The following is a 13,415-nucleotide window of genomic DNA, read 5'->3' on the forward strand; positions in this document are numbered from 1 at the left end:
CGCTGTTGTCTTCTTCAAGGCTGCAACGTGAAGAAGACAACAGCGCTCGTCGAAACTTTGGCTCCATCGACACGCCGTGCTCAAGAATCTTCGATGTCCTGGACAGACATAAACAAAAAAAAAAATTCCGCCATAAAGCGTGGCTGTACTCACCTTATGTCAGTCGAGAGTGACGTATTGTAGTCATAGGGACTTGGCCTCCTGCGCGAGAGAAAAATAAGTAACTAAAACAACACGTACTGATGCTTGGGTTAAATGACCAAACGGACGAGTGATGGCCATGTCAAAGGCAACGCTATCGGCAGGCGACGGTGCTAGCACGCTCCATGCAGTATGCCCTTTCCAATCGCGTGCGCAGGCTCCGATGTTCGTGTAGTCGCTGCGGATGCAGGGCGTTGACGTTGATTCGACTCGCCTTGCCTTATCACCGTCGCGCGAGGTCGCGTGCCTTGCTATCTCACGCATGATTGATCGGCGCATCGGTATTTCCCATAATCCATCTCTGCTCGTCATTATTGCTGATATATATCGCTCGTTTTAGTTTATGCTGCTATGGAGGAACACCTGTACCGTCAACTATATGCACATATCATTTTTAACCTCAGTGGTGGACACTGAGCGTTATTTGTTCCTTCGAAATGTTTAATTAACCGAGATTTTTAATATATGTCAAACGCCACTTTGAGCTCGAGTACCGATGGATCAAGGCAAAGCGTTCTTTTGGCCTGCTTCGTTCACCGCTTCTAAAGAAAGAAAGAAAGAAAGAAAGAAAGAAAGAAAGAAAGAAAGAAAGAAAGAAAGAAAGAAAGAACGTCCTCTTATGTTGCTTCTTCGAGAATCTTCATATATTTATACCAGGGGCGTAGCCAAGGGGGGGGGGGGGGGGGGGGGGTTCAAACCCCCCCCCCCCCCCGAAAATTTTCAGTTTTGCTTGCGTATATATACACGCACACATACAAACGCACGCACGAACATTCACAAAATATGGTTGAACCCCCCCCCGAAAAAAATTTCTGGCTACGCCCCTGATTTATACACATATATAGCTATGGCACAAATCGTTTATCAAAAAGTGTGGGCTAAAGTCACAAAACCTTTAGTTCGTAAGCGTTCTCTGCCATTGGCCAGCCGGCCTCGCTAATATGTCCAGCAACAGGACTGACTGAGATTTTCTATTACGAACATGTCTAGCGCAAGAAGCTTTTTTTTTTTTTAATTCGGGCTGTGCCGGGAAGAAATGTCAAAAGCCCTCACTGCATGACTTCATGAGGCCGGCCCTTGGTAACAGTCATCGAATGACCTTTGCCAAGAGAGTAAGTAGTAGCTTCCCATGCAAATGCTCAACACTATGGTTCAAGTATCGAAGAAGCTGTGTTTGAGAGAGATCCGCACTGTAGCTTCGACATTTCGCATTCTCTGAGTTAATGAAAACCTCGTGGGAGCTAGACCGTTTCCGTGTCCTCTGTCGCAGTGTTCTTCGTGTTTGTCATAGTCGTATCCCTAAAGTCCCCTTTTCATTGCGAAGCCGGTGAAACTGACAATAGAATATGCCACGCGGTGGTAATTTCCAAGGGATGCGGGAGTGATTTGCCTGCACGACACCTTTATTATCCGCAATGCCGGTCCATCTCTTCTCCGAAAGCTTTCGAGAGGGATTTCGCCCGAAGACAAAGCATTCACAGAATACCGAGCAGGCCACACGAATGGCAATGAGGCGACGAGAATCAGCGCGTAGGAGCTTCACGGTATATTGTAAGCGTGGGTGGCGGCGTTGGGATGTATATTGGTTACCGGCCGGAGGCTTTCGCGAAAGGAGCGCTCGCACCGACGCATTGCTCCTTTTTTTTTTTTTTTTTTTTCTCCTCGCAGGGAGGCAGCCGTTCGATCACCGTCAGAGCAGCGAACCTGGACCTTTCCGTGTCGACATCGCGTGCTCGCCCTGTTGCCGGGCGCCAATTTTTGGGTCACTCCTTGTGACCACAGGATCAAAGCGCAGCGCCACGCGTAACTCTGACAAGGTAAAGCGAGGAGAGGTGAGAAAGGCAGGGAGGTTGACCATTTCAGAAGTACCGGTATGCTACCCTACACCGGGGGAAGGGGAAGTTCATCTTCAGCCCTTACACCATAGGGCGATCGTAAAAAAAGAAGCTGCAAAGTGTACTGCACATGCAGGCCCGTAGCCGGGGGGGGGGGGGGGGCGAGGCCCCCCCTCCCCCGAAATTTTTATGATACATGGTGTTTTATCAAGAATAAATAATGAAAATATGTGTTTTTCTCAAATAGTCAAGGTTTTCAGCAAGTGCCCCCCCTCCCCTTCCCCCGAAAAAAATTCCTGGCTACGGGCCTGTGTACATGGTACGTGGAATGTTTGACAATACGAATTATGAACAGCATAAGGTGGAGGCTCTCTCTCTTTTCGAGACCTTTTATGAATGACTAATAAATGAACCATTGCTCGTCACAGCGCGATGGATTAAGAGAGGTCCGGTATATAATCTAAGCAATTGTTTAGCTTACCATTCCTTTCCCTCATCCACGTTCTCAGCAGTCCGATCACGAGAATAACGAATGGAGCACCGCTGCAACTATACTTATGAAGCCAGCAAGGCATGGAAAATGACAGAATAGTTAGACTTTCCCGGTCCAGTTCCTATTTCCGCGTTTTTATGCCTTGCAATTAAAAATCGCTCGTATTTAGACTGTTTGACCACGGCATAAAGAAATAATGCGTGTTTGATTGGTTTCATCTTAGTCCGGTGAGCACTTACATTTTGCTCGAATATTTAAATAGTTTGCAAGCCCGTTTGCATAAAAAGATGATGAGAACGCGTTAAAACTATCTTGAGTTTCGCATATTTATGTTCATTTTATTTCTTGTTATCATGATTTTAATCGTGGCATGTTTACTAATACACGCTTAAACGCGGTGAAGGCAGGTTCTGGGTGGTTTGAAACTAAGCTTCATCACTTCTGTAATTAATTTTGCTTTTCACTACTCTGTAAAATTCATGCAGAAGTGATTTGTTAAATATACGCAATTAACGTATAAAAGAAAGTGTGATAAACTGTAATCTTCATTAATTCTTCACGCAATTGGATAAAGAGGCCAGCTCCAATTTTCCACAGAAACCATGCCTCGCGCAGCGCATGAGAGATCGCCGTTCTCGCGGCGCGACCTGGTCGAACCTGGAGCGGGAGGCTCACCGCCGGCGCTGGGCGTCGACAGAGGGCCTCCGCGAGGGCAGACGCGCGTGCACCAACAGCTCCGCCCTGAGACAAGTGCGCATCTGGGAGCTGCACTTTCGCTGAGCGGCTGTTTTTCGCGAGGCCTGCCGTTCCTCTAAAATTAGAGTTCGCCGAACGATGGCGGGCAGGCACAGTCGACGACTCCTCTGGCACCTTCGCGGATGCACCTTTTGGCTCGCGGGCGCCTTCGCAGAAGGAGACCTCGGTGCCGACCGCGGCGACACGACGAACGTGCGCGACGACGCGTGCGCGGCCCGTGGTGGCCGCAGTGCGAAGCGTTGCGCAAATTTTTCGCGTCTCTGCGCCTCCCGTGAACACTTGGCGCTGGTTTGCGGCCAGTTCTGGGACCTGACTGTCTGTGCGATGAATCAACCGCGCATCCTCGCCCGATGCTCCCCCCTCTTGCCTAGCGTGCGAAGCGCAGCAAGTCATAACGGTAAACTGGCCTCGTGATTCGGTTCAGTCGCGAGCGCAGGTAATTTATTCGCGGTTCCAGTGACAGCCCGGCTAGCTTTAAAGCTCCCCTACCCACCCTGTTTGCTGCGGCAGTAAACGCTTCGCGGTGCACATTTCCCAACCATCGATTGCTCTTCTCAGAGAAAAAGCCGATATTGATTGCGGGAAAAAATGATGTAAGGATAAGAAACTCTACTGCGGCTGTATACTGGGCCACGAAGACCGTCACTGTACTTAATTGAAGAGCGCTAAGTTCTTGGTGACGTTGCTTTTTTTTTTTTTTTTTTTTTTCATGGTCTTACCTTGAAATTGCTCCTTCCGCGCGCACATTGAAGCTACAATACAATGCAAGCAGGCGTTTCGATGAACAGGTACTGTATGCTTTTCTAGAAATAGTTTCCTTGAAGGAGTTTTATAGAGCCGGCTACTAAATGACAAATAACAGGCTGAACTACGCTTCCGTGTTACTTTTCTGTTATGCTGCGTAGCTTGCTGTAAGGTAGACAACTTTGAAGTATGACATTGTTTTTACTGAGCGCTGAGGGAGCAGTGAAGTTGCTTTTGCTTCTAAATCAACTCTGTCATTCATCAGATTTTTTTTTTGCGTTGGACATTTACCAATTTCTTATATTAATTTATCATGATCTATAGTTCTCTTTATATATTTGCGCCTTTTTTATATAAACAACTTTTTCTGTGCTGTGACTTCTTTGAGATGGCAGTATCCACAAATAAAAACAAATAAATAAAATGAAAGTATGGATGTAAAATGTGTGTGGAGTTACTTTCACACATGACGTGGTCACTTTGAGAACGATGCCACGAAAGAGAACATTCCTTTCAGACTGAACAAATATAAAAAAATTGGGGTACCTACGTACTAGTAGTGCGAAGACTGAGGAAACAGCGGAGCTGGTGGCCTTCCCCTCCTCCTCACCCTCACTTCCCTTTCCCACCCCTTGTTATACAATACTATACTATATTATACTATACATACTATACTATCAGCAGCGTAGCCGGGGGGGCACGCGGGGCCCGTGCCCCCCCCCCCCCCCCCAAATAATTTCTGCCTACGCCACTGTATACTATACTATACTATGCTATACTATACTATACTATACTATACTATACTATACTATACTATACTACTATACAAGCCTATGCTATGCTAGGAACTTCTTGGCACATACCCGCTTTCAGTGGCGTACACCCGCCGACGACACGCGGAGTTTTGCCACGCTTAAACATCTCCGGTGTCAAAAAGTCACGATAACGCAAGAAAAGCCTATCCTCGCGGTTTGCTGCCATATTTGCGTACAAACTCAACGGGCAAACAAGTTCAAGAACAGAAAAAAGAAGAAGAAGTAAAGTTGAGCGGCGAGTGAACGTAACCGAAAATGCGAAAGAAGAGGCGCTGTACTACTTCGGCGTCAATCTCGTGAGTTTTGCATTTCTTGAGATACTTCTCCGACGCCATCCGCACTAGGGGCAAAGCTCATGAAGAAGTAAAGCGACGCGTCGCACGCATCGAAGGGTTTCATTTGGTCCATGTGCGCAGCGTGATGTAAATGCGTAGTTCATCATGCGCACGTCGTGAATCCGGATCTTGACTTGCGCAAGAAATCCTCGTGACTGCAGCGAAATATCTGCGGGCGAGCCGAGGTTTGCTTTGCATTTGCGATTCCGAAAGCAACGTCGTGAAACCGTCTCGTCGTTTGAAGGTGGACGGACGGACGATAAAAACCGTGCTGTACCGACTCCGTGAAGAGGCTCTTAGGACCACGTGCAGCAACGAACGGACTGACTAATAATGCGTGCAACGTGAATGAAAGAGCACGATAATCGTCGCGCTATCTGTGAAATGACGTATAAGCTTACGGTGGTTTACGTCACAATGGGGTAATACTAAAGTGCTACCAATTCGCTACGATGCCGGATATGGTTTAGTGCAAAATTTAATTACTCGGGCCCGTATTCACAGAAATGTCTTGCGCTGAAAATTTTCGTAAGAGAATATTTCAGCCAATCACCATGCGGGACATAGCATTAGCGAAGCCGTCTGACCAATGGGAAAACGCACTTACGAGAGAGAAGTTTTGTGAATTCGGCCCCTGCAGTTATTGAGAACGTGCACTTCTAGTTTTCTCCGAATCAGATGTGCTCTTATATAGTTGTGTTTCGAGTCTAGTTAGGTTTCGTTTGGTGGCGAGGAGTGCGTTACTAAATAGTGAGGGCGCACACTCCTTATAGGTTGGCAGTGTTCACAGAAAATACAAACGCTATAAAGATAGACATGTTTCTTGAACGTGGCATAACCCAACTAGATCGAGTTAGTACTTATACCATTCGAAGTAGATTTTAGTACCGGCGTAGTGAAGTCACCAGCGACTGGTATTTACAAGACTGGCAAAATAATAGCTTCCCGCACGCGCTCTAAATACAATAAGTAATCAAATTCAAGTTCTCATTTTTCCCGCAGAGGGCGCATCGCAAGGTGGCATGCGCGCGCGCGAATGCTCGAACACGGTCAGAGGTATCAGTGTCCTCCGTGTTTACATTACAAAAGCGCTTGACTGTATCAGTGAATCCCCCGATTAGGAGACGAGTGCCGCTATCAGTGTGCGTCGCTTTCGCACTTGTTTCGAAAGCGGGAAGAGCCGTACAGGCGCGACGGTTAATTTCGACTCGCCATGAAACCTTTTGTTGCGGCCGCGAGGAAAACGCGCGCCACGCATGCATAGATTGTACAAGCTGTGCGCCTCAGCAGTTCTGTCACGTAGTCCACCCATCGTGAGGCTCGATCATGCCAGGGGGCAACCGCGAGGGCCTCGATGATTGTTCAAAGGGCAGCCGACCCTGGACGCGCCTAATTCAGCGAGCCAAGTGCAGTATATATGCGACCAGAGCCGATGGATGAAATTTCGTTTTAGTTTTCAATAGTTCAGTGCGGGCAGAAAGCCCTGTTCGAAAGCTGAAAATGAAATATACTGTAGACATGGACCGGAAGTGCAGTTTTCTTTGCAATGTCGTCCGTTCTCACTTCCTGACCCCTGCGACCTGCGTCTTGCGTGCGTGATCATCGGATTCAGTCGGTATACGGTGTTTTGAAATAATAATCGCACGCAAGCAATGGTTACATTCTGCTGAGCTCAGATTTTAATTATTCTCTCATCCAGTTCAGTGCTGCCTAAAGGGAATGATCAGCACGAAAAGCGCGGGATCGTTTAATATGTTCTCTGGATAGCGCAACAAAACATGGGCACAAGAAGAAACGAAGAGGACAAGACTAGCGTTTGTCTCGTCCTCTACGTTTCTTCTTGTGCCCTTGTTTTGTTGCGCTTTCCAGATAAGACTTCTGCTATGACTGAACGACTACTTTGCCATCCTCGTCGTTTTAAGATGAGCCAAACGGGATTTTAAATGATGCGCTATACGTACGACAGTGACGGAGACTGAAGAAAAAAATAGCGCGCCCAGAGGGCCTAACGGCTCTTCAAAACAAGCGAACCAAACATCCTGCGCATAATCTACGCATTGTTTTCACAAACGCACGCACCCACTATGCGCGAGACAGTGGCGCAGAGGAAACTAGAGCAGACACGCATTAACAGGATCTTTGACGCACGCGCGGGCGTCAGTGGAGATAATTTCCTCCTGGTTGCCGCTCTCTGAGGAAACGACGTTTTCCCACAGGTCGTCTTGCGCAGCGTTCCTTCATCATCGAGAGGATGAAGGCTGTATAGACTTCCAGCGCTATTCTGAGTAATAATATGGCATCGGAGGTAAACGCCCCGGCCAGATGAAAGTTCAAAATGAGATGAGCTTGTATGACGTCGCAGGCTTGTTGCGAAATAACGTAGTACTACTTTACATCTTGTTGGCGAAGTTCATACACAGCCAGTTCACTGTCGCGAATTAGCTTGTCTTAACCGGAAAGCAAGGAGCTGAATTCTCGAAGTTACATGACATTATATTCAAACCGAGTTTAAGAAACTTAGCGATCGCTCCTTGAATGATATGTTCTCATGTCGACACAGACGAAAGAGCAACAGATCAGACCAGGGGCATAGGCAGAATTTTTTTTCGGGGGTGCGTATCTGAAGTGGGCACCGGGCAGGTAATTGTGGTCGAGTGTCATTTTGCGCTCTGTACCCAATGGGAGAAAAAAAAACATTCGAGGGGGGGGGGGGGGGCACGGGCCCGGTGTGCCACCTCCTGGCTACGCCGCTGGATCAGACGAATAATGTACAGAAGAAGCTTCTTCTCGTCTCAGTATAAGACAAAATGGCTCGCGTACGAAAAAAAGACGAAAAAAAAACTGAGGCCGCATTTACGAAGATCTTTGTGCGTAAGGGGTGTTTGCCTTTTGCCAGTGTCCCTCGTTACTGTGTGCAGTATCAGGATTGGCTCAAATGTTCTCTTACGAGCTCTTTTTATAGTACGAGCTTTTTATCAGTACACTCCCAGGGTCCGTTTATGCGAAAATGTTTTGATTTGCTTTCTAATTGTTCGTAAGACAAAACTCCAGCGAGTACTGACGCTGAACTTATGTACAATATTAGCGAAGGTGCCAGTCGAATGGCAAAGAGCACATACAGATGAAAAGCTTTGGGAGTTCAGACCTAGGGCGCGTATTCGCATGCATACGAGAGAAGCACTTATTTAATAAATAACTACTTGCAACAGCATGTGCCAGCCATTCATAACAGTGGACGTATATTTGCGACCGAAAAGGTCAGTGAATTTCGCCGTGGCATCGAACTCACGTACTTCGTTCGTGATTGCTTTATTATAAGCGGTGGGCCGCCTTCTATCATAACTCCAGTTTCAGGATTGGCTGGCATTTTATCTCACGAACAATCCTAGCACAAGATCATATTTTGACTGCAAGGGGCGAAGGAGCAAGCGTATAGTAACAATAGGCAGTTATTTTTTTTATTAAGAAGTAATAAGAACAGTAATAAAAATAATGACCGCATTTTTTCCCTCTCTTCCTCTCTACTACGCCTGCGTCTTTATGCTGGAAATGCTGACAAATCTGCTTGCTTAACGCGTAATTAAGAGTGTGCCGCAAAAGTGCATGTAAGCCACCGTCTTGGTCGCTTTAATAAACGGGAAACAAAATCAGCGCCGTAGACAAAGAAAGGAGTGTTGCTGCTCATGTGTGTTTGCGCTGGTCGGCGTATACGTGATCACAAGGACTGGTCATCACTCTCGCCGTCAACAAAGGCCGGTGACTAACTTGCACGTATGCCGTTGCTGAAAAGCCCCAGAGGCAAAAACGATGGCTTTGCGACTTTTGCAAGAGGATGCGCATTTCAATGCATTCGACCTGCAAAAGGCGATCGAACTCATCCTTCTTGATCGGGTGGAAGGGTGACTGAGGCCTTAATGTCTTCATTAAGATGGTTAATAAAAATAAAGAAAAACACTTCGCAGGTCGATGAGGCAAAGGGCCGACCGCGCAGGAAGTTCCCAGTAATGCGTTGGTATGCTGAGAAAAACACAGAAGAGCGAACATATCGATTGTTATCGATGGGCAAGTCGTCTAAAGAAAACCAGCATCTATACGAGATAGTGCGTGGCGGACGTCAGCGTCTCCTTTAATTATATGTAATATGTACTTAAGGCGGCACCCCTCGGCATTTACTCCAAGTAATCTCCGTGCCGAGAGCTCTTAATGAACGAACTTGATAATCGATTGTGCTGCGCATAATCTCTACTGCTAGCGGAACAAACGACGAATGAGCTCAATGGCGGTCTCGCATCGTTGCTATAGCAACAAGGTTACAGTACACCACGTTCGCTTTAAACATGATTACAGTATGACTTCAAGTACAGCCATTAGGACAGTGGCATGAAGAAAAAAAAACGCGCTAGGAGCAAAGAACACCTGAGAATGTAACTCTGCCTCAGTGAAACAACCATGTCTGAATAATTATTTTCCTTCTTGCGATGAGCAGTTGTTTTGGTTGAAGCAAATTCTGCCGAACATCTGGGTAGGTATCTTGCGAACGAATTCGGATTACGTTCTGATAGTAGAACACTAAAAACGAAACCACGTATCGCAAAGACTGGTCTATTGATCAATATTTGTTCTCGGTATTTATCGGCTTGTATTGCTGCATGTGCATAACCTCCAGAAGCAAAGCACGTGGCGATATCGTCATAATTGTTGCGCTTATTTCATGACGTCGCAAAGCCTTGACTTTTTCAACGTACTTTTCTCTTATAGATTATTGTTTGTAGTGCATGCGTGATGTGTTTCTCTTCGAAGTACCTTCCAATGTGGTACTATATATAGAGGGACAACAAGGCTATTCGCTGACGCTGTACTTATCATCTGGGTTCGTATTCCCGAAGAAATTTTTACGTTGAAACTGTTTGTAAAAGCAGTTGACAGCCAGTCGCAATGTGGCACAGTATTATTACCAAAGCCTAAGAGAAAACAGCACTTGTGAATGAAAAGCTTTCCGAGTTAGAGCCCTGATTATAACTGCGAGCAACATGTCAATTTGCTTTTTGTTTGAGAAGAGGAAGTAGGAGCAATGAAACAAGTTGTATCGGCACGCATGCAGTGGTTATCTTGCTATATCGCTCGTAATTCTTTTTTATGTGCTGAGACTAGTGGCGGGACAATGGCGACATTTATGTGTTATACCCTCTGCCTAGTTCGCGCACCACGCTGAGGTGCAGCTCTGTCAGCACGTGGCAAAGATTTGTTCCCCTTTCTAGAACAATCTTTGCAACTTCTGTCAGTGCACCAAGAGCCAAGTGCGGAAACTATCAATCTGACACTGTCACGCAGCCATCTGTGAAGAAATCGCGTAAACAAAATTCATGATTGCCATTACACGCATAATTTACCGGCGACCATCTCTAAGAAACAGGATGTGATTATAGCTGTCTGACTTGGCTGCCCATGCATTAGCGCGTCCGGCTTGCTTTGCGTGGGTTCACTTGTGAGACATTCCCGCCTGCCATTGTACAACTTGGCAGCCGGTTAAAGCTACTTGAATACGACTTAAGTATCGCAATATATAGAGCAGATAAGAAGAAATAGTGAAGTTGAGACATGGTTGGTATCGAAGGTCGTACGACACTGCATATGCATACAATGAGGTACAGTGGCAAAATCACTTCTAAAAAAAATAATTCATAAGGATTGAAGGGGACTTTTTCTTTTTGTTCCTTGAGCGACAAATGTGCAAAGTGACCGTTGCTGCCGCTCTGCTCGTGGCTTCGGATGTGTCTAATATACCCGTAACGGTATTGAGACGACGACGTGACGTGAGAAAGGCTTTTCTCCCGTACCTCTAGCGAAATGGTCAACGAACGTGACATATTGGAACAGCGCCAAACTGCCAGGCATCGTCTATCAATAAAAGCATCGTCAGAAAGAAATTGTAACGCGCCATTTTCGTTGCATCTCCTCGCATTTCGAAAGCTTGCAAATTTTAACAAAACGTTGTGGATAGATCATTACACGCCCTCAGTACGGTGCTAGTCACACTAACGTCCTTTAGGAGTCGAAACGCCAAGCATACCCTTCGCCCATTAAGACTTGGTTACTTCATCGGTTAGCTGTTCTTAGTAAAGAGAATGTGAATGCTGCCAAGTGAAGCCGTGCTTTGAAATTCAAGGCTTGGGCTGGGGGAGGGGGGGGGTCATTACTAGCATCAAGATCGCCATTTTAACTTTCAAGGCAACTGGATGTGGCCTTTCTACAGCGTGCAATGTTTTGCGTGAATAGTGGAGGTCTGAATTAGCGGCTGAGTACCATCTGCTGCCTCTGGAGTGGATAATAGACGTTTGAAGCCACTTGGTCGGATATTTAAGAAGGTGCGTTCTTTTCGTACTCAATGTATCAAATAAGGACGACACAAAAATGAAATTAAGGTCGCAGCAATCAAATTACAGCAATAAGGGAGACGAAGCACAGAAAATAAATCTTGAATGAAATATATTTTCTCGATTACATTATTGATGGCGAAAAAGGTCTTATCCCCCATATCTGATAGCCACATGTAAACATACGAGGTCTCATGTAAAAACTTGTATTTTCCCATGTGTAAGGTAGGGTTACACATTTTAGATGTTATGGGGTGCACACATATAAATGGCAGTTTGTACGTAACAACTTTGCGTTACGCCCTTTAAAATTACTCAATATATACAGCTATTGCACGACAGCTAGTGAACACGGCGAAATGACAACGCGCATTCCGTGATGTGAGGCTCTGTCAAACGTGTCAACGCAATTCAGAAGTCCAAGACGTGCACTGTGCGAGAGATGTGGGTGTTTCCAGAACGAAGCAGGCTCAGGAGTACGAGAGCGTACTTCGATCGTTGTCAGCGTTCAAACTTTTCCGTGACAGTCACTACAGAGCAAGTCTCGCCAAAGAAAAAAATACAACTCACCGGCGCAGAGGAAGTGACACTAGGCTCAGGCCGTAATCCAGGTAGAGGGAAAGAGGAAAAAAACAAACAACAGAAGCGCGATGGAACCGCGCGCGCGAGCGCGCGTGTGAGTCCGTGCTCCGGGATGCGGCGGAGAAGCCGAGGCAAAACGCAGGCGGACGTCGGACAGCTGCCGAGCGCGTGGAGCACACGATCGTAACTGGCTGCTCGACCAGCGGCGACCGCCGAGTTTCTCGCTCAGGCAACGTACGCGCGCGCGCGCGCGCCGGAGTGGGACATGCGGGAGAGGAGGACGAAACGGTCCTGTGAGAGAGCGTTGCGGTGGAGGGAAGATGCGGCGGGACGGGCCCCTCTCGGGCGTCCTGCACCAAGGCGTCCGCCTGGCTCGGGAGGCAACTCTCCCGCGGGCCCTCTCTTCCGCCGCCTCCCGCGCCTCCTCCGCGCTTCGTTCGGCCGCACGCTCCGCCGTGTTGCGCCCGCGAGTGATGCCAGAGTGGCCGAGAACTTCATTGCGACTCGCTGGAACGCAACAAACCCAAGCAATCTCGAAATGAATATCTCGCCTCTCATCCGAAACCCGAACAGGCGGCAAGGAAAGGATTGCCGGGCCGTCTGAAACGCACGAGATAGAGAGAGAGAGAGAGAGCGCCGGTAAAAGACAAGAACGGTTTCTTCAACCTGCGCTCTCTCTCTTTTTATGACACAGAAGGCAAATTATGAGTGAATGAAAATTCAATCATCATAATTTTGGTGCAGCAGACTGCAAAGATGAAGTTGCAGAATGTCAAAGTACACATCAGCCGCTTGTCCGACCAGAGTATACCTTATGACAATAAAAGAAGAGCGAAGAAACAGATGTAAACACACTTGGAAGGAGACAAACTCTCCTGACCGGCATTAAAATACGCGAGTACGTGACGGCGCACATGATGGGAGACAGACAACATACGTATTACATAAGTTAATCAGAACCATATATGCACCCGAATTTTCAGTTATAACGCTCGTGAAAAACACCACTGTGAAGACAAACAGACAAAATTAACAAATTGTAAATCAGATTGTTGTTGTTGTAGTTGTTGTGTATGGGCAAGGAGAAACGGAAGGAGCTCTCGATGGAGAACTTTTTTTTTTTTTTTTGGCCACCAGAGATGCAGGTAACTCATTTTGTAGAGTTCGCCTTAACGAGAAGTTGGCTTTTGCGGCTATATCAACAAGAACCGCGTTGTGGATGCATAGGGGAACGAAAAGGAAACAGTTGAGTAATGTGAAAGGTGTTTCTCTCGGAGCCC

General features: G+C 46.9%; 1 protein-coding gene across 2 annotated transcripts in view; it reads right to left on the reverse strand.

Moving 5' to 3' along the window:
- Nucleotides 1-12,324, reverse strand: part of LOC119379191 (fibroblast growth factor receptor 4) — an 80,201-nt gene extending 67,877 nt beyond the window's left edge. Inside the window, exons 1-2 of one of the 2 annotated variants that reach the window (XM_037648407.2) lie at nt 12,124-12,324; nt 154-201 (exon numbers count right to left, since the gene is read on the reverse strand). The gene's annotated coding sequence lies outside the window, so the exon portion shown is untranslated. The remainder of the gene's footprint in view (nt 1-153; nt 202-12,123) is intronic. The other variant, XM_049411897.1, reaches the window with a different exon arrangement.
- Between the last annotated feature and the right edge of the window lie 1,091 nt (nt 12,325-13,415).

The sequence above is a fragment of the Rhipicephalus sanguineus genome, chromosome 1, assembly GCF_013339695.2.
Source record: "Rhipicephalus sanguineus isolate Rsan-2018 chromosome 1, BIME_Rsan_1.4, whole genome shotgun sequence".
NCBI classification, from domain to species: domain Eukaryota; kingdom Metazoa; phylum Arthropoda; class Arachnida; order Ixodida; family Ixodidae; genus Rhipicephalus; species Rhipicephalus sanguineus.